Source organism: Leucopleurus acutus, assembly GCF_964270905.1.
Source record: "Leucopleurus acutus genome assembly, chromosome: 8".
Taxonomy (NCBI): domain Eukaryota; kingdom Metazoa; phylum Chordata; class Mammalia; order Artiodactyla; family Delphinidae; genus Leucopleurus; species Leucopleurus acutus.
This window is the reverse complement of record NC_139151.1, coordinates 67,329,105-67,356,616: the sequence shown is the minus strand read 5'-3', so window position 1 is coordinate 67,356,616 and position 27,512 is coordinate 67,329,105. Positions and strand designations below refer to the sequence as shown.

The window sequence follows — 27,512 nt, the reverse complement described above, 5'->3', positions numbered from 1 at the left end:
TCCAAGGGGCCCCAAGACTCAGTCCAAAGATCCCAGGCAATGATGTGAGACCATTGCCAAAGTTGTTCCATCCAGGCTCTGTGCTGGGAGGAGCTACAGATGTCCTCCCTCTGTCTGAAAGCTCCACTGTGGAAAAGAATTGCTAAAGAAAGTACTGTAGAGGAGAAGAGGCTACGCGAGATACATCAGGGCCCAGAGGGCGTCCAGATATCTTTTTCCAAAAACTTTCCCCCTCTTTTTACTTCTGTGGGTAGAAAGTGAGTCTAACAGTCATTAAGCAAAAGCCAAAAATCTCAGAACTATCCCGATTCCTTTCTTTCTGTCACACACCACCACCAACCCCGCAGCAAAACCTGTTGTTCCACTTTCAGAATAGATCTCAAATCCAACCTCTTCTCCACGCCTCCACCATCACCACCACTCGGGACCTGGCTGCTCTCACCACTCACTGGATAACGAACGGCAACAGACTCGACTGCTCTCCCTGAGTCCTCCCTCAACACAGTAGTCAGGGTGAGCCTTTCATGATGCAACTCAGATCAGTCACTCACAATGCAACCAAGTCCTGACAATGACCTTAATGGCCTGGCCCCCTTCACTTCCCTGCCTTCACTTTCCACCATGTCCTCATCTTCTCCTCGCTCCACTCCAGCCACCTTAGCCACCTTTACTTGCTGTTCCCATGCCTAATGCTCTATCCCAGTTAAACCCACGACTCACTTCTTCCCCTCATTCACCACTATACTATGAGTTCACCAAAACCCTTTTTTTTTACCTTGTGAGCACATGGCTGGACTACATTTCCCAGCCCTCCTTGCAGTTAGGAGTACACTGAGTGGGACTGAGTTCTGGGTGGGAGGGATGCATGCTTCTTCCAGACTGGCCCACAAAAACCTCCCCACAAAGTCCTCTCTCTTTTTCCTCACCCTCCAGCTGAATGGAAAGGAATCTGAGGGCCTTGAAGAGGGCAGAGCCACAAGATAGAAGAAGTGTGGGTCCCTCAATAACCACCAGGAAGGATGCCTGCTTAAGCAGGAGCAGCCACATTGGAACTTTTCTATATGAGAAATAAAAGTTCTCTTGGGTTGATATGCTGAGATCTGGGGGGCTGTTTGCTATTCAACCTAACAATTTGGTCTCCTTCTCAATGAGGCCTTCTTTGATTGCTCTATTTAAAATGCTCCCAACGCTTCTTAGCTGACTGCCTTGCTTTCTTTTTCGCCACAGTCCTTATTACCATATAGCGTACTGTATATTTTATTTATTATTTTTTTCTCTACCTCCCCAAATTTGAATGTAAGCTGAAGGCAGGAATTTTTGCTTTTTTTTGTCGTATCCCCTGGGTCTAGAACAGTGCTTGGAATGTTGTAGACAATCATGTGTTGTTGAATGAATGAATAAATGAATGAATGAATGGACTACATGGGCTCCAAGGTCAGAAAGGCCTGGGTGGAGGCCCACTCTGCCATTTACTACCTGTGTGACCTGGGGCAAGTTACTCTCCCTCTGTAAGACTCAGTTCCTTCAACTGTAAAATGGGGGTAACAGTACCTTCTTTATAGGGACTGGGAATAATTAAGATCATGAACATAAATCTTTCAGTATAGTGCCTGGAAACAGCTCAGGCTCCATACACGCTAATTACCAGCACTGTCAACTCAAGGCCAGAGGACAACTGGGTGTCAGGTGCTGGCAAAGTCACTGGTAGGGACACCTATCAGAAAGGAAGAAACTGAATGGATTATTTACATGCACAAACTCTTCTAGAAGAAATCGTGGCAAACACTTAGGTAGTGAAATTCAAGAGCAGCCTAAAAGTTCTCAGTAAACTGCAAACGATCAGAAAAACATGACAACTGGTGTCAGGGGTGATGAAAAGTCTGCAGAAAAGCACTGCTCTGGAGAGAGCACAACCCCAATGATGAGAGATCACTTTGTGCCTTTTAAGAAACAATTTTCACAGCAAAGCTCCAGAAAAGAGAGGCCTCCTGCATCATGAGGACAAGGTAATAAGGCTATAAAAATGGAACTCAAATAAACGACACACAGAGCCTACATGGGCCCAATTTTCCAGGAAAAACAGTGATCGCTACAGCATTCAGATGAGGCAGTCACACTTGTGCCTGAGCATAGCAAATAGCTTTCAGAAATCATTAGGCTGCAGAAAAGCCACTGAGTTTGCCAAATTAGCAGTGCCAGCTCTCACCTGCCCTTCTCTGTCATGCTCTCGTCTTTCTACTGACAAGAGGACACAGACAATCATAGCCAATGTCTGCACCTGCTTCACCATCTTCAAAATACACAGCATCCTGGAGTGAGCAGCACCGCAGTCAGAACCCTGCAGAACCATGCAGAACCCTTCCATTGCCCTTTGTGTCTGCAGCCTGACCAACCCCTCTCCCAGGCCCTCTCAGCTTTCACTGGCTCAGACCTGCTCTCAGATCTCACCTCCTGGAACTCTCTGCAGTGCTGGGCCTTGTTGACAAACCCCCTTTTTGAAACTCCTTCTTCCTGTGGCCCCTCACAGCTCTCACAAACTCCCCCATACCCACCACTGCGATCCCTCTCATCTCCGTCTCTGGCCCCCTCTTCCACCTCTGCACCTCTAAACATTGGTACCCCAAGCCTCTACGATAGGATGTCTACCCACCTTTCTGGTTCTAGTGCCTGTTCTTCCCCTATATTGGAGGCAGGACAGCTTGGTGGTTAGAAGCAGATATTCTGGAGCCAGACCAACTGGGTCTGATCTTAGCTGTACAGCACTATGGTCTTGGACAGATAATAAATTGTTTTATGTCTATTTCTTCAGTTGTAAAATGGAGACAATTATAGAAGACCTCACTTGGGTCACTGCAGGGATAAAATGAGCTAATATAGATAAAGGTCTTAGAACCATGCCTCGCACCTGATACACTCCATAATGTGCTGGCTATGACCACTATTACATGAGCCCATTGTTTCAGCCAAACCCCAAACATACACCATGTCCTTCTACCTCCGCTTCCTCTACTCAGGCCTTTCACTTCTCCTGTGAATGTCTATCTCAGCCAGGCCTTAAGGTGCTGACAAAAGCAACCACTCTTTAACACCTTTCTATATTCCCTCACCCCAGCTGTCCAATGAGATGGAATACCTCCCTTCTCTAACAGGGTGGGGCGGACTCCTCCCAGGGCCCTCTTCTTAATCTCGCTTGAATAATCATTAATTTTAGATGTGTCTTACCTTCCCACTCCCAGTTCATGAACTCCTCAGAAACAGTGGTGCATTGGGTTTTTTCTTCCCAAATTTTTATCCCCTGTAACCTTATACAGACTCAGTCAACATTTGCTGGGTTAAGCTGAAATGCAGAGCCTAAAGCCTGGGTCTACATAACAATCTATAGAGACTAAAACAACAACAGATCAGCAGGACAGGGGAAGCCTCCCCCATCACCCCAAAGCCAACACAGATTTCAGGTTAAAAAGAATACAGGGGGAACTTCCCTGGTGGCACAGTAGTTAAGAATCCGCCTGCCAATTCAGGGGACATGGGTTCGAGCCCTGGTCCAGAAAGATCCCACATGCCGTGGAGCAACTAAACCCATGCGCCACAACTACTGAGCCTGTGCTCTAGAGCCCGCGAGCCACAACTGCTGAAGCCCGCATGCCTAGAGCCTGTGCTCCACAACAAGAGAAGCCACCACAATGAGAAGACTGCACACTGCAACGAAGAGTAGCCCCAGCTCACCGCAACTAGAGAAAGCCCACGTGCAGCAACGAAGACCCAACGCAGCCAAAAAAAAAAAAAAAAAAAAGAATACAGGGGACCAAGTCAGTCATATTTGTTTCTCAGTTTCATTCTAGCCATTTCCTAATGGCCAACAAAAAGCCAACCTTTTGGCAAGTTTGCAACCTGCTTCCACTTCTAAGAGTACTTCCTGACAGGCTCACTCTTAGGGAGACATGTTTTCTTCCCTCAAAAATCCTATTTACTTTTTGTTTTAGGCTACTTCTTAAAAACATCCTTAAGAAGAGATCATTGTTTATTTTATTTTGTTATTGTTTTAAATAAGGTGCCAAAGATATAGGGACACATAATTCCTCAATTTGAGCAGGTAGATTACTCCTTAAGAGAATGTACTGGGCTCACCTCCACACTTAAGAACAAACAAGCCATGTATTGCTTGTAAATACACAGCCTTTCACTTACATCTAGTTTCACATTACTGTTAGCCTGCTTCTTCATTCATGGAAAACATGACAAAGACCTTCCTAGCATTTAAAGTAAAATTTGAATATATCCTCATTCTTCTTGGAAAAAAAAATTCTGATTCTCCATCTAATCTTGGGCCATTGCCATTAGCTAGATAAATGCCAAACTAATGAAATGATTCTGTAATACACAAAGACGGCTTAATGCAGCATGAGCTGAAAGAGCAAAAATTAGAAGTAATCTAAATGCCCCGTAACAAGCTCACGTCTTATTGAGGGCATTCCCTTGATAGTTATGCAGCCATCTTAAAGAAGCATGCTGAAAACGAGGGAGCCACATGGAAAAACGCTGAGGATATCATCTTAAGAGGAAAGGGGATGCAATGTGTAGGGATATGTGTTTGTGCCACTAAGGTTGCCCCAGCTGGGCAGATTAGGTCACAGGTTAGAAGTAAGAAGCAAGGAAAATTAGGGGAAAGTTGAGAGAAAACCTCAGTAAACAGGGCCAGAGGGGCTGGTGGTAGGAAAATGTGAAGCCTGGGCATGGGGCAGGGACCCTACTTAGGAGTACAGAATGGGAGATAGGAAAGGCACCCCAAAGCCAAGGTCATTTCAGGAATTCTATCCCAAAGCAGGCAAGGGGAATGGAGAAGAGAACCCTTCCATTGCAGAATGAATCAATCTTTGGGTGAGAAAACAATTTTCAAACCCCTAAGATACTTAAAGTCAAGCCTTGGCCTTTCCACAGCGTTGCCACCAGGCTCCCACTGGAGGGCTCGGCCCTTCCTAAGCCTCTGAGGCTAATCCCGCCCCAAGGCAGGAGGGATTTAAGGGGCTCTAGCCTAGAACACAGGGATTTCGCTTGTTTGCTGATAGCCTGGCAGATAAAGAAAGTGAGCCCCAGTGAGAACAAGTATCTTGGCCAAGGCCACACAGAGAGTTAGGGGCTGAGCTGACACTTGAATCTGAGTCTGCCAGTCTCTGGGTTTAAAGCTCTTCCGTAGAGCAACCTGATACAAGACTGACAGACGAGTCAGACTGGCCCTGCACAAAGTGTCGGCACCCAGCTGCTGACAGAGATGCAGTGGCTTATGAACAAGTGAACCAACCAGAGCAGGGCAGGAAGATCCCAGGGACCCCAGGGTACCAACAGTGGCCCCCAAAGAGAAAAAGCCCCCTCTTGTACCCCAGTCCATGCCAAACCCCTGCCTCTAACCCCTCAGCCTCCTGTACTTTGTGGGTTCAGATGAAGCTCACTGCCCTTGTGGGCGTCAATGTTGGTCCCTAAAGGCATGACCTCCGGCACTGCTGTGCCACCTGTGGGTTCCACAAGACAACTCCATCTCTGGACAGGAGAAAAAGACTCCAGAGCTCCTCCCCACATCTCCCGTCCCCCTTGATTCCTACCCATACCCCTACCAGAATCCCCAGTCTAGACACCTCCTGCCAATACAAGAGGCCAAACTTCCGGTCTGGCATGTAAGGTCCTCCCTCAAGGGGCCCACACCACCTACCTAATCAGGCCTCCTAAGGCACCCACACCCCTCCCCAGGCTGGCCAGGGGCTGCCCTCTCGTCCCTTATGCCACCTCCAGAAGCCATGCTCTCCTCCCCTACCCCAAAGCCCCTAAGCGCCAGCTCAAGCTTTCTTTCATTTTCCCAGGCCTCCTCCAAACACATTGGTGTTGCTCACATTGTCTCCACTGAATGACCCCAATCCTTTGTGGGCTAAGTAGCCAAAGGGCCAGGCTCTCAAATATGGAACAAGCAGGTCACCCAGACACTGCCATCCAAAGGACTATGCACAGGAGGCCCTCTTTTCCCCCAAACCTGCTCTAAATACACCATTAGACATTCCATCATTTAAGTGGTTGTCAAACTCTCCCTTGATCCGCCTTGGGATGGAGCACAAACATTAGGCAGTGATGCTGGAGCCGGGACAGCCAGTAAGGGTCCTGATGGATTCGAGAGCATCCCACCTACCACAGCTGCCTGCAATGGGCACTTCCTGGGCTCCTACTACGTGCCAACCAGTGGGCACAGGGCACAAAGACACAAATCCAAATGCACCAGTTGTTGCAGGAATTCAAACTCAAAGAGAAAAGAGTGAGATAAGTCTCTCTAATGCAGCGTAACAAATGTCACCCAGAGAGAGAAGGCACAGAGGGAAGAACAGCAAGGAAGAGAGGCAGCCAGGATTCAATTCAACAGAGAAGGGGCTGGGGAAGGGCTCAGAGAAAGCCGAACGGTCCCTGAGGAGTCATCAACAACAACAAGAAGCAGAAGAGTTGCCAGCATGTACTGGGTGCTGACTGTCTGCTGAGCACCGCACGGAGCACTTCGCTTGCTCTACTGCAAACTCATGCACTTATTCATTACGGACCCCTACTACCTGTCAGGCACTGTTTTAGGCACTCCGGATAGAGCAGTGAACAAAATAAACACGCGTTTCTGCCCTCAGAACTACTGAAAGAAGACAATAAACCAGATAAATAAGTAAAATGTATTATATGTTAGATGGCAGTAAGCACTAAGAAGAAAAGTAAAGCAAGAAAGGGAGACAGGGAACGTGGGGGTGGGGCAGTGGGCTGGGTGGTACAACTTTAAACCAGGTGACATTAGAGACAAGACCTGGAGAAGCTGCATGAACAAGCCATCCAGATATCTGGGGGAAGAGCATTCGAGGCAGAGGGGCAGCCAGTGGAAAGAGCTTGGACAGGAAGCACGCCTGGCGTGTTTGAAGAACAGCAAGGATTCCAGGGTGGCTGGAGTGAAGCGAGAGAGGGGCAGGCAGGGTCAGTGCAGACAGCCGCACAAGTTGTGCACTGCACAGCTCAGGAGGGCGCCGCTCACATGCACCACAGTGCGCTACGCAGAACCCAGTCTGCTCAAATCCTCACCAGGCCCTGGGGTGGGAGATGAGGTCAGAGAAGTACTGGGAAGCCCTGTGGGCCAGGAGAAGGCTTTTCCTCTGAGTGAGACAAGAAGCCACTGTCAAGAGGGTTCTGAACTGGAGGCATGACCTGAGCTGAGCCCCTCTGCACAGGATCACTGGGCAGAGAGCACAGAGTAAGGAGGCAAGGTTGGAAGCAGAAAACTGCTTCGGAGGCTATTGCAATAATCACACTCAACTATGTATCGTATTATCCTCACAATCCCACGAGGATGGTTCAATGATCACTCTTTCATAGATGAAGAGATTAGGCTCAAGAGAGATTTGGTAACTTGCCCAAGGTACTCAGCTAGGCAGTGGCAGATCGGCCAGGACTGGGAAGCAGGGGATGAGTACATTCCAGGTGGAATGAATAGCATCAGTCATAGAACAGGAGATTGGCAGGGCTTGCACACTTGGGGAAAACGGCAAGGGCAGTCAGCGAAGGCCTGTCTGTGCCCTGGCCACTCTCACACAGAAGCCTGCTAGCAGTGTCCAAGTCAGCACTGCTCCCTGGACCAGAACCACCACCGCCTAACCCAGCTCCCTCTCCACGCTTGTCATCCCCACCTCAGTCCACAGGCAGCCAGAAGAGTCCTTAAAAAACATAGATCAGATATTATTTCTTGCTCTCAACACTCCAGTGGCTTCCCTTCATGCCAGGTGACCAGTAGACCCTCAAGTGATGCTGAGTGAATGGATGACTCCCTCATCCCTGCAGCCTCATCCAGGCCATCCTGTCTCAAAACAGGGGGAAGGGCCACCTCTTCCATCCCTCCTCAGCAGGTGTGGCCAGGACACCATATTAACCAGTCAAAATATACGAGGAGAGAGGGCAGCATTCAGACAACCTTGGGGCAACTTTCAGATTAAATTTTTTTAAATAAAATTGCTTACTCCAGAGCAACCTGGACACACTTAACCACGTTGTGGCCAAGGAAAAGGAGGTCTGCAGATATGCTTGGGCTGGAAAGACTGTAACAGGTGTCTTGTCCCTCTGAGTTTCCAAAGCTCTGGACAGCACTCTGTGGGGACGATGTCTAAGAGCTGCATGAGCTGGACAGAGTCATAGGCACTAGGCAGCCAATGAAAGGCCTTCCTCACCGAGTCTGTGAATTTAAGGGGTGGAGCCAATGACTATTCTCTTCTGGAGGCTAAATACAGTGGACCAAAGTTATCTCAGAAACTAGGGAAAACTATGAAATTAAGGCTGAAACAAAACTTTACCAAATGTGAGCTGGTGACTATTTGGAACAAAAGGATTTATTTCCCAAGGATCACTACCACTCCCATGGTTTAAACCCAGGCCCTCTGAGGGTCAACTCCTTCCAAAGCCTTTGTTATAAGCAGAAGGAGATACATAAACATACACACATACACTTGCATGTATGCAGATATATTTTTACAGGAATGGTAACAACACCGAAAGAATGAAAATAGTAACAAGCTCTCCCCCACCCACCCACCCAAGAAAACCGAATTTAGTAACAGAGAGCCTCCCAAGCAGGCCCTGGTAGGAGTGTTAAATGATCACTGCATGAATGACTTGTTCTCTGGTTAAACGGCACAGTTTGTGGGTGGGAGAGGGGTGGGGGGAGCTCTGGAAGCCAAGTGAGTCCCCAGACCCCTTCAGGAGGCAGATAACTTCAAGTTTTCCTATACTGCATCAAACCGGTACGTGGCAAGCTTCAAAGGCTTTGCTCTTTGAGCAGGAAGATGGGAGGAGAAGGGTCAGAGAAGCAGTCGTAATATCTGTAGAGGAAGGGGGCTGAGTCTCCATGGGGGTGAGGGGCCTGTCTGTCCCGGTTCTCGGAAAGAGGAGACACGAAGAGCAGGATGAATGGCTGAGTCCTAGTCTGACAGAGAAGTATAATATAAAAGAAGGCTCAACAAGGGAGTTCAGGAAAATTACTTTTATTTGACCAACTCCAAGCTTTTCTGGGCAGTCAAAAGCCAAGCAGATAAGTGAGGCAAAAAGGTCCTGTGAGAGCTGGTCATCAAGACTTTCAGAAAGGGCAACAGCTCAGTGAATTCTTCCAAATACATGCAAAGGTCAGACTCGGGCACAAGCGAAAGGACTGGGGGTGGCTGGGTGATGGGGAAGCAGGGTGAAGCTAATGAAAACTAGTTGCCCGAAGGTGACAGCCCAATGTCCCACTGGAGGGGCAATGAGAAGCTGGTCCTCATTAAAAGTTGGAAATTAGGGAGAGAATATAAGCTTATCTTTAGACAAAGTTGTGGCATGCACAAATCCAGACCCCTATGTGCAAACTGGCTCATCACTGTTCGGAAAACATAGACATGCACCTTGGGCAGTCCAGAGATGGGCAGGTGGAGGGACCAAGAGAGCCGGCCCCTGGCTCATGCCTTCAGCTTTTGCTTTCTCCACCTGTAGATCCCAGCTGGCCCAGGCTGACTGAATGGGAGAAGCAGCTCAGAGGTCTCCTTGATCTCACCCCTCTGCGCCAGAAAGTACCGAGGATATAGCAGGAGCCAGGCCTTGGAAGCTTTCCAACTCTGGTCCCCCTGCTCCACTACAAATGGGCGCATGTAACCACCTCTGGGGCCACTCTTACAATCTGTAATTGTCTTTATCATTTATTTCTCCGTGGACTGCTTCTCTCTCCCACCAGAATGAAAGCTCCATGGGAGCAGAGGCCAGGCCTGCCTTGCTCATCGCTGTGCCCCCAGCCAGCATCTAGAACAGTGACTGCCACATTGCAGGATCATAGCAAATGAATGCATGGCTCGGAGACTGCCTGGCTTCAAACACCAAGCAGTCATCTCGAAGAGCTGAGCCTGCCCTGCCCTGTCATGAACAGATGGAGGGGACACTAGAACTGGAAGGGTCCTGAGAAAACAAAGGACAGGGTCACGCAATCCCAGGGTAATAGAGCCAGAGGTACCTGAGGGACACAGGAATACAGGATAAAGGAAAACAAGTCACACAGCGAAGGGGAAACCTGCAAAATTCATTTCCTTAAGTGACTGTAATAAAGGCTAGTCAAATTCCAGGAGGAGCATTACTCAGGACATCTTTCCTAACACATTATAAACATTTAGCTTTCTATGTTAACTTCCAAAAGGAAAACATCCTCTTTATAACAAGTTCCTAAATGCCTCAGTCAGAAAATAATTTGGAGAGGTCTGAGTTAACATGATGGTTTGAAACCCAGGCCAGGTTGCCAAAAATAAAGACTCTTGATTTGGCTGGAGAGTATTAATTTGTGGGACTAATTTTTAACTGGCCTTTTATGATTATAAAAGTAATACATGCTCATTGTTGAAAAATAGGAAACTGCAAAGAAGAAGATGAGAATGAAAATCACCTCTAATTCCACAAGATGAGAACCACTGATAACACTGGTGCATTTCCCTCCTTCTATGAATGAAATTTTAAGAGTTGAGTGCACACCGTGAATATAATTTCAGTTCCTGCCCTCTTCCAGTAAAGTTCACTTAAAAGCACTCCATTGGTTTCCAAGAAAGAAGTTTACCCTTAGTGAATAAACAAATTAAATAACAAAATGAATAAAAGAAACCCTTCATGAAGTTAAAAAAAAAAGTGATTATTCCACTGAACCCCCATTTCCTTAGCAAAAGAAAAAAAATCACTACAGCTGAGACAAAAATGGCCCATAAGATAGAAGGATTAAACTCATCTTTGTATCCTCTTACCTATATCATATTTTCAAGAAATATATTTTGAACAAGCCACACATTTTTCAAATCAACAGAAGAATTTTATAACTGTATCTTATTGTTTTGAAGCAAAAAATCAAGTCTTAATGGTCTTGGGAAAGTTTTATCTTCCAATCTGCAGGTGAACCAAACCATTTAAAGATGATCAGTTCACATTCACAGACCATGACATCCAAACGAAAGTCTTATCTCCAGTTTTGTTGTATTCTGTGACCTAAACTGTGGAGTAAGCAAATAGCCTTGCCAAGGACATATGTGTCATGTGCTACCCGGCTGGGAGCTGCCCTGATGTCTGCCTGCATCCTGGTGGGGTACGTGGTTTTACATGTAGGCCCAAGGCCTTGGCCAGTGGAGAGTAGAAGAACCTTTCCACCTAGCAGAGAAGACTATCCAGGATCAAGAGCTCCTTAGCACAAGGCATTTTTTTTTCACCTCTCATAATAGTTCACACTTCATTCAACAAACGTGTCCATGTCAGGCACTGGGCTGGGTGCTCTGGACACAAAGGTGAACAACACTGAATAACACAGACGCTGTGCCCACTTCCACGGAGCTGCAGTTCGCAGAGCACTTCCCCATCCATTATCCTCACACTAAGCCTGGGAGACAGAAAGGTCATCGCCATTGTTCCCATATTCTAGATGATAAGGCAAACATTCATTGGAGTATTTTACCCCAGATTATGACATGGAAGAGCTAGGTTTTCTGACTCTTCATCCAGTGCCTAGTTTCTGAGCAATGAGTTGCCCTGACTTCTAGATGGCTGCACGTGTCCTGGTTTCTGGAAGCCTTCTTAGATTCTGACCCTGGACTCAGGCATCCTCCCAGCTTTCCTGGCAAGAGTTTCAGATCCTATTTACTCCCTTCTACAGTGTAGCACACTGCTAGCCTCCCCCAGTGTTCGGTCTCCTTTCCACCCTGAAAAACAGATTTTGCTGGACTCACGGCCTCCCAACTGAAGATATTTCCCAGCTTCCTTTGCAGCTAAATGTAGCCATAGGACTAAGTTCTGGCCAATGGGATAAAAGAATGTGCTACTTCCAGGTCTTGCCCTTAAAATTACTGCATGTATTACTCCCTGATCCTTTCCCCTGGGAGACAGTAAAAACTGAAGCTTCCACCTTCAACCACCAAGTAGAAGCCACATGTTGAAGACAGAAGGCCTGGACCCTTATCTACTCTAAACTGGTACATGAGAAAGAAATCAGCTTCCACCCAATTTCAGCCAATGTGTCTGTGGAGCTCCCTAATACAGGAATTTGCTCTGTGTCCCATCTAATACAAGAAGCTTGAGTGAGACCAGTTCTACATTCTCTTAGCAAAGCCCCTTGTCACCAATTAAATACCTTAAAGGGGATGTTCAAAACTATATAAGAAAGTATTCCATTCAGGTTTATTTCATGGAAAACTTTTCAAAAATGAAATTAACAGGATCTCCAAGATGATTTATGTTCAGGTCACAGGAAAATTGAGAGGGCCCAGAAAAGCAAACCAGCCTCCTATAGTAACAGGAGGGGAGACAGCTCTAAGTGATAACACCACCAGTTCTCTCTCCTACAGCAGTTTACTCCATTCCTAGAAAAGGCACCAAGAGCTGAAATCATGTGAATCAAGGCTCATTTCTCCATGGAAACAAGCTTGTGTTCCCAACCAAGTATTCGATGGTCAACTTTTTAAAGAAATTACATAAACTCCATGTTTTAGCATCTATTAAAGCCTTGGGACTTTTAAAGCTAGAAGGGCTGCTGGTCCAATAATATACCGCAGAAGATCTTTGTATGTTCTGTACCATCAAAAGTAGGTGCAAATCAATTAAACCTAACACAATAACCAATCACATGACCTTTCATTTATTCTGATTCAGTAACAGTGTAGTTTGTAGCACTTCACTTCAATAATTCCTGCTGACCTCTGAATATAGTAAATCAGAACACTTAAGAACATCTTCAACAGAGTAAGCAAAGAGGAACTTGGGAAGAAAGCAGAAGTTGTCAGAAAAGTGGTGTTTAAGCCTGACTCTGCCACTGACTAGCTTTGGGACCCTGGACTGTAGTTTAAATTCTCTAGGTATTTCTAGCCTGCAAAATGTGTCTTGATAACTCCTCTCCTTATAAGGCTGTGGTGAAGACTAGACAAGACAATACACGTAAAAACTACTTTGTAAATCACACATGAAAGGTGGATGGCATTGTTATCATGACCGTGACCTCAGGAAAGGCTTTTGTGAGATTTTGATGAGCATCAACGTGAAAATGGAGTAGACTACCAACTACCCAGACACTTTTTGAAAAACTGACCCAGAGCAATTCTTTCGTAGTCCTCTCTTTCCCTCTTTAAAATCCCCCCATAGGCACTAGCTGGCAAGAGTTAGTCAATCTGCTGCATTCATCCTTGCCATCCATTTGCTCACAAGCCACAGGGAAGCCGGCAAGAGCTGCTAGATGTCAGCCATGGCCATGAAGGAGGGAGAGACATGGCCACTATCAACCAAAAATGCCTTCCAAAGACCCACTGTGCTGTCAGAAACCTCAAAACCAGATTCAGAAAGCATTTTTGGGTCCCAGGAAAAGGGAGGAAGAAGAATGCATCAGGTAAGAGTGCAGGCTCTGGAGTGAGACTGTCCTGGGTTTGAATCATGGCTTTTCCACTCACTGTGTACCATCAAAGGCACTGGGTCTCAGTCTCCCTAACTAGAAAGTGGGACTGACAGTGCCCACCCCACAGGGCTATTGTGAGTACTAAATGGGAAGAGTCATGTGAGCACTTAGCATAGTTCTCGGCAGAATGGTAAATGCTCGAAGGTTAAGTACTGCTATAATTATCATTATGAATAGTAAGTACATCATGCAATACTAACAGTAATTAAGATTTGGCAAATCTATAGTCCTTCATATCAAGACTTTGCTACAAGCTTTATAACCAAGTATTACCTGGACAGCATGCTGAATCACCCACTAATTCCCCAAACTAATCAAGGTTCTTCTGGACTTCTTCCTATTGCCCCAGGATAGGTGAAACGTCTAAGAATGCCCAGTTGGCCAGCTGGCTAGATCCTGACACTTGTTTTTCTGGTTCATAGCTGTCCATCACTAGCCTGAGAGGTGTGCACAGAGGAGAAGAGATTAACTAGGATGTCTGTGTCTAACTTTTCTACCTATGCCGAGGCTGGCCCCCCATCTCTCAGGGTGCAATATATCATCATCTTTAAAACACGGCCCTACACCAGCAAAATGAGGCTAGTCAGCACCCATTTGGTGGACAGCGCCACATCCCTAAACACACCCTGGAGGCAGGGGAACTACCTCGGTGCCCTCGGGCTCTCCCTGAAAGGCTAGTACACCTTCACTATTAACACCACGGCTGCTACTCCCTACAACCAGGGAGCAACTTTACCGCTTCCCAAATCCCTACTCTTTCCTTATCTCACTCCAGCATCAAAACCACACTGTAAGGGGCTGGACAGGAATTGTTATACCTGTTCCACAGATAAGGCATCAGCCACAGTTTGAGACATTAAGTTATTTGGCTTAAACTATCTGGTGCGTAAGTAGCAGAAACAGTCTAGAATGCAGGTGATTATCCGGTTCCCAATTAGGGAACCTTTCTGGAAAATGTGGGTATTTGTTTTTAAACATTTGACTTCCATAATGGTGCTTTGCTTCTCAAGAATTCATTAACCAAGGTGTCTCGGTCACAGTACAGTGCAGATTCACATACTTAAAAGCCACTCACACAAGCAGATGTTCCCCACACTCTAGAATTCTGAAGGGCAACTGAAAACAGCCATGCCGATTAACATAACTGACAATTCCCAGTTCTGGCTCCCCTGAGATGAATCTCTGTCTGGATTCAGCTAGTAGCCTCATATCAGGTCTCTGCTGCGGTTAGTCCCTCTGCTCCAATCCAGCTGGAACATTCATACTGGACTAATGCTTTAGGGAGAATCATTTCACATCACTAAAATCATAATCATAATAAAACAACTTCAGTGGTTTTTTACCACTCTCTACCTCACTAGGTAAACTTTGACTTGCCACTTAACGTTGCTGAGTTTCTTCTTCTACAAAACTAAGGAGTGGACTAAATAGAGTCTTGTCCACTTCCAGCTCATGACTCTAAAACCCCCAGCCAAGCCCAAATCCTGCATCTGGAGGACAGTGGGAGACAAAGGATTCCACTGGTCAAGTGTCTCCATGGCTTGGTTTTTACACCTGGATCCACTGCTTCTTAGCTATGTGACCTTAGGCAGGTTACTGGATAACTCTGTGCTTCAATTTCCTCATTTCTAAAATGATGCTAATAATTGTACCTACTTCATGGGGTTTTGTAGGCATTAAATCAGGTAATATATGTGAAGTGCTAAGGACATCATAAGAACTCTCTATATATTAGCAATTATTATCGTCTGAAATGAAGAACCCTCCATTCTAGGCAAGGCTGTGTCCCTGAATACAGGCTGGTCATTCCTACCTCTGTGCTTTTAATTATGATGTGTTCCCACCCACTTGCTCCCTGGAAATACCTGTGCTACCCTTTTCTGTGAATCAAAATTCTACACATCCTTAAAAAGTCTGGATTAAATCTGATCACTTCCATGAAGCCTCCTCCCTCACATGGCAACTCACAAAGAACTCTCTAGTCTCTGAATTCCTGTAGCAATTATAGATCGTCTAGACCACTTTATTGACATTATATGTGGCCTTGGTTTATCCATCTGCAGATAAAACTGCAGGCTCCTTGGCCACAACAACTATTTCTGTTCTTCCTCTGGGTCTCCATGGTGCCTGGTATATTGCCCTTCAGGTATTTGTTGACTGAATAAAGAAATGTATAGTACTACACCCAAAGAAATATGCAGTAGGTTTTCTTTTAGTTGATGTGGCTCAGCTATTGATTTGCTGTACTTTGGAGCCAATTAAAGATAACATAAAGATAAACATCAGCAGGGCAGGGACATCCATGGCCAGCTAAGTCCTGATCATCAATAAAAGATACTGATATCTGGCCAACCTGAAGAATAAGAAAAACACAGGTGACAAAAGGAAACAGTATCCTAAAATGCAAAGTACACTGCAAGACCAAGCACATGAGCCTATATACTCTTAGGGTGGGAAAGTTGAGGTTTTCCCAAGCTGAACTCACTCACTCAGCAACAATTTATTGACTACTCTGTGCAGACACTGTCTTAGTTGCTGGGGATACAGCAGAGAAAAAAACAGACAAAATTCCTGCCAGTATTCCAGGATCTAAGGAGGAACGCTGGGTATAATGCCACCCTCTAGCTCCCAAGTGAAATCCGCAGAGCAACAACTTCTTGCACCAACTCCTCTTGTTATGCCTTCAAGTAACGGAAAAAGAAAAAAATGAAACATACTATTCACAAGTAATCAAACAGAGGCAGAGCTCAAAGTGCACTGTCACTCCCAATGAGGCTTCCCTCATTCTAGAATCTACTGGGGAAGTTTGCCACGTAGCACTCTGCACCCTAAGACAGCTGAACTCTAAGCCTCTAACACCCTAAGTCCCAGCTGAGCTCTGAGACTAGCATTGCTTAAATATCAAACCTCTCAAATAGCAAATGTGGCTCTTGAGGCCAAAAACAACTCAGAGGTGGGAGAGCAGGAAGGGAGGGGTGGTAGGTAAAGGATCGGGTAGTTTTCACCACTGCAAAACCTGAAGCTCTTCTCCTTTGGAGCAGGAACCTCTTCTAATCTAAAGCCTCAAAAAAAAAAAATTTTTTTTTTTTTTCCTCCAGCAGGATACTGAAAATAGCTTTGCATTTAACATTTAAAATTGTTTTTGATCCCACACTCCTTCAGCTCTGCTCTCTCCTGCAAACTCGTTCCATTCCCTAAGGGCACTTATAAGTATATTTCAAAAGCAACAAACCAGAGTCACCATTTTTATCCCTAAGAGTTAAAAAGAAAAAATGATTTACATAATTACATGGAAGATAAGTTGAGGAAGAACACAGGAATCTTATCTGGACCAAAAGTTCTAGGACAAAATTTCTTTCAACTCGTCAAGAGAGATAGCAGATTAAAATCAAGGTTCATATCGAAGGCATAACTGTTGGGTACCACACATGGGAACTTCTTGAGTTCCTCATTGTTTGTGTGCCACCTACTTCTTCAAAACGAAAGTGGAGGTAGCTACTGGAGGGCAGGTTTGAACAATGAAATACATGCATGTTTTCCCGTGACATTGAGAAAACAGGATTTTATAGCCAAGAAGGACCTGAGAAATCAAAGTTCAATGAGCGTAACTTACTCAAAGTTACTCAGCAAGTCAGTGGCTGGCAAAGACTGGAGCCCAGGCCTCTCCCAGCTCCCAGCCCACAGTTTTCCCCACTCTCCACACCACTGTCTCATTTATAACACATGAAATGAAATCTTAAAGGCACAAAGGCAAATATCCCTTTTATAAACCTTTTTGTCAGACTAGAAAAATAGTAGGAGAAGTGACTTAGGTAAATGGGTCCCATTAACGCTAGTAGTAAATGACCTTTAATGCTATATAGATGGGGGTCTAGCTTCAGAAGGCTTAATTAATGCTGATAATGCTTTAGTACTAAATAGTATGGTTTCAGCTAGAGTCAGCACTAAATGGCTTTTGTGGGCTTGCCTGGGACCCAAACCACCATTTAGTTCATTTTTTTCTATAGAAAAATTTATCCCAAGTTTCCATCAACTGCCTTACAAATGAACTTTTGAAACAAAATCTGTTTTTAAGATGGCTGTGCATATAAAACAGAATTCTGAAGTCTGAAGCTCTGCACTAGACATAATTAAAACAGTAATAGGGCTTCCCTGGTGGCGCAGTGGTTGAGAGTCCGCCTGCCGATGCAGGGGACACGGGTTCGTGCCCCGGTCCGGGAAGATCCCACGTGCCGCGGAGCGGCTGGGCCCGTGAGCCATGGCCGCTGAGCCTGCGCTCCGCAACGGGAGAGGCCACAACAGTGAGAGGCCCGCGTACCACAAAAAAACAAAACAAAACAAAACAAAAACAGTAATAGTTGGTGATACATGCTAGGAGTATATTTATGAGAAAACCCTTCAAACCCTTAATTTGTTTATGTGCAATATAATGTTTTATTAAAAGCCTTCTCAGCAGGATACGGTAAACTGCTTTTTGTACAATGTATAACCAAGGGCAAATGCTCCAATTTTGAGTACAAGTATTTACAGGGCTGTTGGCACTCAGCTGAGGGTTACAGGGAGGATAAAACATCTAAACTCAAGGAACTAAAAATCCAGTTACACTGGCCCTTATTTTACTTCAAAAACAATCAAACTACTTCCAATCTCAGGACCTTTGCACTGGTTGTTCCCTCTTCCTAAGATACTTTCCCCACATCTTCCTGCAGCTGAGCTCAAATGTCACCTCTTCACCTGAGGACCCAGCTAAAGCAACCTCCTTCATCATCACTACTGTTTTACTCTATGTGGTTGCTTACCTAGCATCTAGCACTACCAGGAGTTAACATGCTTAACTGTTTACGGTCTGTCTCCTTCCCCTGGGACTCTGTTTTGTTCACTGCTGTACCTTCAGTGCCTGGAACACTGCTATGCACACGGCAGGCATCCAATAAACTTCACTGAATGAGTCAATGAGTAGAACTGGAGGGTGGGAAGTGAGGACAAGATAATTATTCATGAGACGATTAAAAAATGAGAGAACTGACCATTCTAATTGGAATCGATATGATCAATATGCTAATTATGAAGTACCAATGCTTCTGAATGAATGGCTGGCAATCAAAAGTAAAAAAAGTGTGAGAGAGAGAGCGCAAAGGGGACAAATGTCATCAGAGGAAGTTTCACAAAGAAGGGAGTTTCAAGGCAGGCTGGGGCCAAGAAGAGAGGCCTCTCAGGTCAAGGGAGAGAGCTGAGGGAAGACAGACAGAAGGAGAGAGTAGGGCATGGGGTGGCCTGGGCAGGGACAAGCAGAACTGAACCCCAGGCACTGGGCTTGGTCTGCAAATGGAGGTAGAGGCAGGAAGCAGGGCTGGTGAGCAGGGGGAACAGGGTCAGACTCTGGAGAGCCTGGAAGACTGGATACAGGAGTGTCAACCACAGGCCACTGGCAGCAGGGCTGTTCTTGGAAGGCAAAGTTGGCCACATCATGTGGGAGGAACTGAAGGAAGTAGAAGGTAGAGCAGAAAACTGGTTAAAATATGACCTTGATGGTCTAAGCATGAGGGAGGCAAAAAGAGCCTCTTCCCTCTGCTTAGACATGAGAGAGATATAAGTGAGCAGGAGACATCCCCCCTCTTCGCCCCCCCAAAAAAGACGACTTCCAGAGTATTTCACAGTAGCATTCCATGGCAGATTCGGGTCAACTTCCCAAACATTCTATACTTGGAGCATTCAAGAAGGTGAACAGAGATTGAAAACAATAACTCTGAGGGCAGGGCATGTCTTTCCATGCCTTTCAAATCTGAGTTTAATTACTTTCAGTATAGCCTGTGTTTATTATCTTTCTACTCTTTGAAAAAAAAAAAAGTAGTATCTAATTTCACCGTGCAGTATACATTTGAACATTATATAACACATTTTTATGTAACAGGTTCTTGAGATAAAACAATGTTTCCCTTACTATCTAAATGTATTTGCGGAACAACTGGCATTAAAAAATATATTTATATATACGTACACATTAAGGCTGTGGACATCTGTCTTTGGGGTAAGAAGCTGGAGAGGAGGAAGAGGTGAGAGACTTTACAAAAGGTCTCCTCCCCGTGACGCTCTCCGCAGATGGCCCGGCGGGGGCAGTGGGTGAGGAGTTCTGTTAGGAGGTTCATCTCACACAAGCTGCCTGGGGAGGGGCTGGCTGAGCCACATGAGGCTTACGTCAGAGCAACGCCGCAGAAAGGCAGGAGGAAGCAAGAGATACAGAAATGTACAACAGGATGTGAGATGCACGCTCACAAGCCCCTGTAACTCACACTTGGGTAATATCCAGACGCGCACCCCTTGTGTCCCACCACAGAGGACTTCAGTCCTGCTTAAAAGGAGGTATACACCATGTCTGTCAGCAATAAGACTGGTCACCAATCACCTCGGGCCTGCCTGGCTCCTGGCCTGGTGCCGGCTGCTTCAGACACGGGATCAAATCCAGTGGTTCCTCCCAGCAGGCATCTACCGCAGTGGTTAGACAGCAGACTCTGGAAGTGTCCGTCCCTCCCCCGTCCCCCTGCACCAATCTGGCTCCACCCCATACCAGCTGGGCAGTTCACAAAACCACCTCACTTGTAAAATAAGGATAATCATGGTACCTACCTCATAGGGCTGTTATGAGGATTAAACAAGTTAATAAACATAAGGTGACTAACATATCTGCTGGCACTTAGAGAATGTTCAATAAACGTTAGCTGCCGTTACCATCATTATTATTATTTCTATTTTGCAAATGAGGTAAATCAGACTCAAAGAAGCTAGCTAATTTGCCCAGGTCACACATTTCAAACAGTGGTTGAAAGCATAAGTACTTGTAAATGTTTTACTCAGCATATGTACAAAATCTAATGGGTAGAGTATTAACCAGAATATTAAATTAGACAGACCATCCATCCCCTTCTTTAACCAGGCTGGATAAACATGAGTTTACCCTATTTAAAAGGACAGCATGTACTAACATAAAAATAATTTCCCATCATGTGCCAGCACTCAACGTTCTCCTGAAGCAAAGATGACTAAAGCTTACCCAATCTCATCTCCCCGACTTTAGGTCCCCAACTCAATCCCTCCTTCCATGCAGACCTAACTACTCATGGCCACGCCCACTCGTGCCCCTGTTGCATCCCTCTTCTCATGCTCCCACCTCTCCACAGGTATATCCCCTTCCCTCCATGTGCTTAGTCCCTGAGTGCCTATCCCACCCCATCTCCTCCTCCTCAAGGTCATTAATTGGCATTGGACAAGCATATCCTGAAGGCTCCCTATGCCTGTGATTTGGGGAAACCAAGATGAACTCCCCACAAAGTGCTTGGCCTGGAACCAGCAGGTAAGATATTCCCAGAGACAGCCCAACACGATATGGGATGCAGCAGTACCTAAAATAATTAGAGCTAGATCAAGGGCTGGGGACACTGCCGCCCAGTGTGGGGAGGAAGAAAAACAAAATGAAGAAATAGCTCCAGGAGGACCAAGCATTTGAGCTGGGTCTTAAAGAAGAGTAGGATTTGGATGAGAGAAAGCTGAGGCATAGAACGGGCCAAGGGCTGGTCCAGGGAGCAGACAGCTCTTCAGCTTGACTGGACAGTCCTGTGCACACAGCCAGGCGGGCTGCGTGTGGAGACGCAAGAAGGAGCAGCAAGACTGACAGCTAACATCCATGAACGTTTACTATGTTCCATGAAGAGCTTCATGTATTTTTAATTCTTTAACTCATTGAATCCACACTGCAACACTCTGAGGTAAGGACTAAAGTGATTCCAGTCTTACTGATGAGAACACCAAGACAGAGAGAGCAAAGCAACTTGACCACAAGTCATAAACCTAGTAAGAAACAGTTAGGATATAAAATCTGGCTCCAAAGTCTGTGCTTTTAACCACCCAACCAAAGTCCCTCTCAGAACAGCCTGATGGTGAAGGGGTACAGCTGTCATGAGGATGAAATGAGACCATGCTTGCAAGCAGTTTGCAACCTGTAACTCCAAGGCCACGGATGCTGGCAATAGGCTGCCGTGAATGTCTACAATGGACCTGCTAGCAGCTGAAGCAGGAGAGACACATCAGGACCGGAAAGGGGACCTGAGCCCACTGGGCTAGTGTGAAGAGCAGAGGCCCAAAAAGACACCTACTTTTAGGGTGTGCAGGAAGGAAACCAAGAAAGCAATGTGACCTAAAGGCTGAGGGAGGAGGAGATTTCAAAAAGGAGGGAAAGACAGGTGGGTATAAGCTGCAAAAGGGCCAAGAACAACAATTTAGGACTAAGAATGAGGGCCTGGAATTCAAGACTTAAAGTTTTTGGAGATATTTGAGATGAAGTATGAAGAAGGATAGTAGAGAGGGTGCAGGAGCTAAGAGTGGAGCCGATGAGAGAGTGGAGGGGGTGACCGTTCACAGCCCTGGGAGAGGCTGCCAGGCACGGAGGGGAGCGAGACAGGGGCCCAGGGGCACCAAGTGCAGACACATGAAAGCTGCCCGCTGCACAGTGGCCCACAGCAGGCCTGTTTCTTCCCCTTCCATCCTTCCCTCCTCAATCAAGACAAGGGCTTTTCTAGGGTTGGTAAGGAGACTGAGGGCAAACAGCACGAAGGATATTGCCGTGACAGGACCGACAGGACCCTGGCAGCACTGAGAGGGAGTGTCAGCAGACACTGAGGGAGGGCTTCCTGTGTGCCAGGCGTTTTACCCACATCATCTCCCCTGATCCTCACAGGGACTGTAGGAGGCAGGCTCCTTCATCACACCACAGAGGAGGAGCCTGCAGTCAGAGGAGTCTAGCGCTTGTCCAAGGACACACCACCCAACCCAAGTCCCAGGTCCTGCTACCAGAGACCAGGCTCCTGCCCAAATTGAGGGTCTAAGAAGAGGGAACAGGGGAGAAATTCACTTGCTTTTTCCAAACTGGGAGGAAAAGAGGAGAGATGGGGGAAAGGGACAAGACATTCTGAGCCGGAAGGAAGAGATGCTGAGGGAGCTTAAGTCAGAGCAGGTCTTGTTTAGAGACAGAGGGAGGAGAAAAGCCAGGGTGGGTGTCTGGGGTAAGTCTGGGTATTATGATGAAGTGGCAATGAGAGAAAAGACTGTAGAGAAGGGTGACATACCTGTATTTCCAGGCTCCTAACTAAACCTCGAGGTCTAAAAAGGAAGTAAAAAATTACTTCCCTGCAACTGCTATCACGATGTTAACGAAAATCACTACCAATGACTGTAACATCACATGGGGCAGAAACTGTTTCTTTAATATCTGACTTTCTCCAACCACCATGAGTTGATGGACTCATAAATAGAAGAAAGCCCATAGAAGGAAGGCAACCCTTATACCAAAGAGAGATACAGAATATTTCGTTTTTACATATGCTTATGCATTTTGTTAACAAGTCTTTCTACAGTGCCTGTCCATTGTTTAGTATATAAATTGCGTAGAGATCGTTGGTATGGAGCGATAAATCTGAAAGTAGGGCCACTTCCTTTTCCTCTCTGTGGTAGGCGAACCTCTTCTGCAAATAGCAGACAAATTCCTGAGTAGTCATCATTTTATAAATCATTTGAAATGGATTCTTTAAAACACCATCTGTTGATCTGTTTAAGTTTCCCAAGAAAATAGGACTTCAGCTCAGATATTCTGGAGGCTCCAGCAGGTAAATACCAACCTGAATTCAGCTGTATTAAATATTTAGAGATGCACAGAACTTTAGAGCAGCAGGAACCTCTGAGATCACCTAGTTCAACTGCCTTACTTTCCATCTGAGGCAAGCAGAACTCAGAAAGGTTCAGGGACCTGCCCCAAGTAGCACAGCCATGAAAGCCCAAGTCTGGGCTAGAACCAGGAGATTCTCTCAAACAAGTGCTCTTCTACCACACCTGCTCCTTTCTCTTTCCCTCTTTCTAAACTCTAGGGGTTGGAATAAGGTATAAATTTAACCATAGTTTTAACTTACTATTATTATGCACTGGCTACATCTACAATCAAAACCAAAAATGCCCCTACAGATCCAGCTGTAGATAATACAGGCAATTTCAAATCCTGCCCAGGAAATTTTAAAGCCTTCTAAATATGTTCAACAAAGTGTTTTAAAGACTTATTAGTAAAGTGAATTCAGTAACACAGCATGGAGTGAAAGATTCAATTTTGTGTTAAAAAATATTTTAGAGTTTCATTGATATGGAAATCAAATTTAACAGCAGTGATTTTTTTTTTTCTTTTTAAAATCTTGCAAGCACGGAGAGCATGAGATTATTCAAAACTGCTCAGGAGCAGCAATGATTATTTTAAGCTCATGATTCAACCAGTACATTAATTAAAAACTCCACCAACCCAATTGACAGATCCTGATATCAATGAGACAAGAAGAATTAAAATAATAGTTGTCATATAAAAATAGATTAAAGGAAGGAACAGCAGCAGATGTCAGGAGGACAAATGACAAGCAAGCACTGTGCGAAACTAGATGCAGCTAATGGGCAGCTTTTATGGATTTTTTAAAAAACGAAGATCCTGGAAATACACGTACGGTCAAGAAATGCTTCTTCGAATCTAATTTCTGGAAGCTGAGTGATAAAACTTGGCTAATAATTTCTCGCCGAGGAGTAGCTATGTAAGCAGGGAGAGGAGACAGCACGCGCAAAAGTGCCAAAACAACACTAGGTGACTCGGAAGGGGCCGAGGCAGGGGAGGGAAAAGAGGATGGGAAAGGTGAGGTGAGGGGGGACAGCCTGATACCCCACCGGCCCGCACAAACTTGACAACAGACGCCCATGTCCAGTGCAGCCTTTCCTTCCCCCGCGCCTGCCCTCGGTTCCGCAGCCGGTTCCCACGACCCCTCGGGGTGACTGACTCGAGCCCCACAAGGTCGGCATTAATTTCTATTCTTCCACTTATTCCTCTGAGCAAACAAGAGCTCTCTTGGCTGTCAACGTCCGGCAATCGTGAGCGGGAAGCTTTTTCTTTGACATCTGTCAAACCCCGTGCTAAACCCAGCCTCGCTGCGGTCTCCAGGACTCCAGGGAGGGCGGCGGGCCCACACCTGGGCGCCGGGCGACATCCCCGTGCCGTGGAGCACCTGCTCGCAGACCCAAGGGGGATCCTCCCCGGGCTGCCCAGGACCCAGATGGCGCAGGCCGGACGAAAGTTCGCAGGCTGGGGTCGGCCGCATCTCCGGCGGGGAATACCCGGGTGCAGCGGCAGCACCCGCGACAGGGCCGAAGGGGCAACGGGGGGCTCGGACTCCCCAAGCCCGGCGGAGACGCCCTCCCCGCCCCCACCCAGCCCCACAGGCTCCCGAAAGGGAAGTGGAGGAGGCGGAGGAAAAGCAGAAGCAGCATCTCTCGCCCAACGCCCCTGGGGTGCAGCCGTCAAGGATGGTCGCTTCGGGGGTCCCCGAACCTTCCAGGGATACATCCTAGGACTCGCCCTCAGCCGGGTCACTGCTCCCAAAGGGTGGAGCTGTCCCTTTAAGAGGCAGCTGGCTGCTCCTACCTCCTCTCCCCGCCACCCCCCGGGTCAGGTAGCGATGCCCGCAGAGGGGAGGTGGGTATTCCCGCGGACTCTTTCCCGGTCCCTTTAAGGGCGCCTGCGGCACCTCTGCCCGCTCTACCCCGCAGCGCCAACCCCCGCGAGTGAGGATGGGGGCGGACGGGCGCGGCGCCTTTAAGGAGCGCAGCCTCCCCGCGGCCCGGGTGGGGGCAGGGAGCGGGCACGGGCCCTTTAAGGCCGGCAGCGGGCACGTCGGTCAGGGCTCCCCGGCGGCCGGGCTGCGCCCCGGGCGGCGGCTGAGGCGCCGCGCCTGCCAGGGTGCTAACGGCCCCGACGGGGTGCCCGCGGCCGCGCCGCTGGCCGCGGCCAGCCCGACACTCACCGTGGCTCGCCGGGAGCGCCCGCACCCGCGCCCCCACTCGGATCCCGCGGCGGCGGCGGCGGTGAGTCCGGCGCGGGTAAACAGGCACCTCCGTCCCTGACCTACTTTCTGCCTTCCCTAAATGTCGCACCACTAACCTACTTTCCGACCAATCCGCTCCCCGCCGGCCCAGGCCCGGCCCCCCGCCCACCAATCGCTGTGCCCAACCCCCCTTCCCCGCCCACCAATGGAGGAGTCGCGGAGCCCGGATACCTGCCTCTTCCCGCCAGCCAATCCTAGCGCCCGAAGGGAGCCGGTCTGGGCGGCCGCCCCCGTCCAATCCGCGCGCGGCTCGGCGGCCTGCGGGCCAGTTGTGTGGCAGCTAGAGAGGCCGCTGACCAATGGCGAGGCGGCGGGGGCCGGTTTACCTGCTACTTTCCCGCCACCAATCGCTTGGCGCACAGAAGCGCACGCCCCAAGGAGAGGACCAATCCGCGCGCTTTCCCTGGATTTCCTCGCCCCTGTCCTCTCTCCCCTCAGGTCTCCCGCTAGCCTTGGCCACTGCGGGCGCAGACGCCGCACTCCTTGCAGTCGCCTGCGATGTCCCTCTTCTCTAGGTCCCTGACTTGCTTCTGGCTCAGGGCTCTCACTCCCCCTCGCCCTTTTTCACTCGGGACATGCTGACGAAAGCAACATTCCCTCACTCCCCTTCCTCCAACTCCATCTAGGAGACCAATTTTAGGAACACAGAGTGCCAGACCCTTCCCAAAACATCTTGGTTTGCCAAAGTCCAAACGAGAGAAAAAATACTTAGTATTTCCAGAAGTCTTTTCCATCCAAGTGTTCTTACGTTCTTTTCTTTCGTCCTGACCTCCAAGCATCCCATTGGAGCTGTCATTCTTGTTCAAAAGCGGAAACTCAAGCCTGGAGCGATTCCATTCAGTGACCGCACCTATTGTGTGGCAGACAACTTCCCGGTGGCTCTAGTCTTTACCGTAGAAAAGCTGTCCAGTGAGTGAGACGGAAGGAAACAAATAGTTACAGAAAATAAACATTTCATAACAAGATACAACTTTAGTACTGAGAGGACGGAGAATCTGTCTTATTTTTGCTTCTCAAGCATTTAACAGAGGGCCTTTAGCTCAAAGAACTCCCAACCCTTTTAGATGTTAAACTCCTTGAATACAGGGACCTTGTCTTTTTTGTTATACTCGCCCCTCCCCTTTAGTACCTAAGGGGGTGGGGGGAAGGAATGGAAGTGTGGGGAGGGTGCATGTTTGTTGACTGGATATATGAACAAACAGATCTAAATCACTCAGTCCTGTGACCCAGACTAGCCCCTATGACTCTAGAATTCCAGCCTTGCTCCTTGAACATAGATGCTGCATTTAAAACATTGTAAAACTGTAGCCCATCCCCAGCTCACTGCCAAGCACATAGTGGTTGCCCAGTATGTGCTTGGGGCCTGAATGTTGACGGTTTTCAAGGTTAACCAACTTCATTGGTAGCTTACTACTTTTCCTAAGTTTACATGCAGGGAGAATCTGACTGCTGTTTACTCTTTCTCTGCCCTGATTTCATGAGGAGACCACACTATGTAAGTGGGATTTTAACAATGTACTTGACGAGATGTTGTGGACAAGATGAAGAAATATAAGCCTGGATTCTAATGTAACTAATTGGATGAATAACTGCTAAGTAACCATCACCTAAAGATGCTGATTAATGAATCCTTGCTGACCTGAAGGGTGGAGGTAATAGATATTTGTGCAGCATCTATTGCATGCTAAGTGCTTTCCCTGCATCTTCCCCCTTAATCCACACAATCCCATTTTACAGATGAGGAAACTGAAATTCAAAGTTTAACCAGCTGACTCAAAGCCACAAGTCAAACCAGGTTCCTTCGACTTCAAAACCTTCAGACCACACCAGTTACCATCAGGATGGCAGAAGGCTCTCTCCATGGCCCAGACTTTGGGACTTTTATTACAGTGCTCTGAATGAAAACCCAGAGGATCTGCACCGAATTTCCAGATAACACAGAGCCAGGAGGGAAAGAGACACCATTATGTAACATAAGCCAAATGCAATGTTGGAGCAATGGGCTGACTCTAACAGGGATAAATGTGGGGAGTCCTGCCCTGGACAATCAACTGCTGAAAGGCAGCTGGGGGCAGAGGTAT

The 27,512-nt window shown here is 47.1% G+C and overlaps 1 protein-coding gene across 3 annotated transcripts in view; it reads right to left on the bottom strand.

Annotated features, from left to right (window-relative positions):
- The window catches only part of BMAL1 (basic helix-loop-helix ARNT like 1), a 104,007-nt gene extending 78,553 nt beyond the window's left edge, over window positions 1–25,454 (bottom strand). For all 3 annotated transcript variants that reach the window (XM_082845250.1, XM_082845254.1, XM_082845253.1), the window contains exon 1: window positions 25,351–25,454. The gene's annotated coding sequence lies outside the window, so the exon portion shown is untranslated. The remainder of the gene's footprint in view (window positions 1–25,350) is intronic.
- Window positions 25,455–27,512: the final 2,058 nt, after the last annotated feature.